Source organism: Trichosurus vulpecula, chromosome 8, assembly GCF_011100635.1.
Source record: "Trichosurus vulpecula isolate mTriVul1 chromosome 8, mTriVul1.pri, whole genome shotgun sequence".
Lineage (NCBI taxonomy): Eukaryota > Metazoa > Chordata > Mammalia > Diprotodontia > Phalangeridae > Trichosurus > Trichosurus vulpecula.
In genome coordinates this window covers 183,652,363-183,654,132 of record NC_050580.1, presented here as the reverse complement: position 1 = coordinate 183,654,132, position 1,770 = coordinate 183,652,363, and the positions used below count along the sequence as shown (strand labels likewise).

Below are 1,770 nucleotides of genomic sequence, written 5' to 3'. Positions count from 1 at the left end.
ACTATAACCCTAACAGAGCTCAGTTTTTTTTCTTCCATTTATGTTTTTTGTAATAAGATATGTGTGTGTGTATGTAATCATTATTAGACTCAAAGAACTCTGGTTTCTTAGTAGGCACTTTATGGCTCCTGTACCACCAGCTTACCCTTGAAACCTGTCTGGTACTTTCAGCTTCTAAGCATTAATAACTATAAAAGGTCCATTTTATCCATGCTGATGGATATGTAACATGGGATTTTTCTTTTGTATGTTTAATTTCCCTCTGATCTCAGTTCTTCCTGATCCCACCCATTTACATTCAGACATAGAACATTTATAAATTAAGCAATACCAGAGTTTTCAAATAACTTATTTTGGATTAAGACAATGATGCTTTAACTCTGCCAAGGTTATACATTAGCATACTTCTGATGCTTCTGAATCTTATGTGACAATGGTAAAAATATATTTCATGTTTTTTATGTTTGATTCTTTAATGTGACAGCGGGAACTTTGGAAAGCAGAGGAAATGTGTCATTTTCTCCAGAAAAGGAAAAAAAAAGTTTTAATTTTCACTTTTTTGATAGTCATAAAATAAAAGACAAAATTACTCATTAGGATTCTAAATTTTAGAGAATGTGTTCATGCCACCTTCAGCTGATCAAGCAGTTTCTGTTTTTCCTGTAGTAGGGCTTGAATCTGGGCTCTTTCTTCCCCACTCGATTCGGCTCTGGGGCGCGACAATCTCCCCAGCCATCAGCAGAGCTGCCCGGAAACTTCCCTGGGCCTGCCGCAGACTCTGGGGCACCAGGATGCCAAACCAGGTGAGGGGATCCCGCTCCAGAGACGTCGCAGCGGCAGGTGTGGGTGGGGTGGGCTGCAAAGGAGACCCCTGAGGCTGCGGCCGCCTGTGAAGCACCGGAGACTGAGACTCGTACGCTGGCTCCCCATAATCACTCGCACCTTGGGACTACTGGGGTCCCCCGTCATCCGGGGTTACAGTTCCAGTGAAAATCACCTCGAACTCAGGCCGACCAGGCTCGGGCTCACTTGTCCAGACCCGGAAGAAGGGAGCCATAGAAGAGCTAATACTGAAGGGGGCTGACAGCCTTAGCACCCATAGCATAGCGAGTCTTGGAGAGGGAAAACCAGCCCTCCTCCACTCAGGCTTTCAGGGCCACCCGGTTCCCTTCCAGCTGCTCAAGCTCCAGGCGCAGCTGCACTGGGCTTGCATTTAACTTGCTGCTCAAGGCTCGCAAGGACCTAGATCCGGGCACCACCGCGCTCTGACCGCCACCTGCCTCCGCCATAGCCCTGAAGCCGCTGCGCAATACCCTGCCTGTCCCGCCCCTTCCACGCAGCCAGCCAATCAGTTTGCGACTGTCAGCCACCGCGTGACGACCTGGCGCGCCATCTTTAGTGAGGGCAGGAAAACCGAGTTTCCTTGATGCCATTGTACATTCGCTGTACAAGGATAGAGGTTCAATTTCATTTAAGATGAAAAACCATTCTTTACCATATGAAGTATTATGCTGTAATAGAAAGAGCGATAAATTTGGAGTCTGTTGTCTTAGGTTTAAATTGCGGTTTTGTTGCTACCTATAGCACCTAGGTCAATTCATTTAACTTTTCTTGTCTTCAGTTTCCACATTTATAGAATGAGATAGTTGGCATAGATGATACTTCCAGTTCTTAATGCTATGACTAGTAGGAAAGAGGTATATATACAGTTAAATGGTCGGTGTTAGACCTTAGAATTATTGCTTTTTATGCTTTAAAACTATAGAGAGT

At 45.1% G+C, this 1,770-nt stretch overlaps 1 pseudogene; it reads right to left on the bottom strand.

Annotated features, from left to right (window-relative positions):
• Nucleotides 1–454: 454 nt before the first annotated feature.
• LOC118829110 lies at nt 455–1,289 on the bottom strand (annotated as a pseudogene).
• Nucleotides 1,290–1,770: the final 481 nt, after the last annotated feature.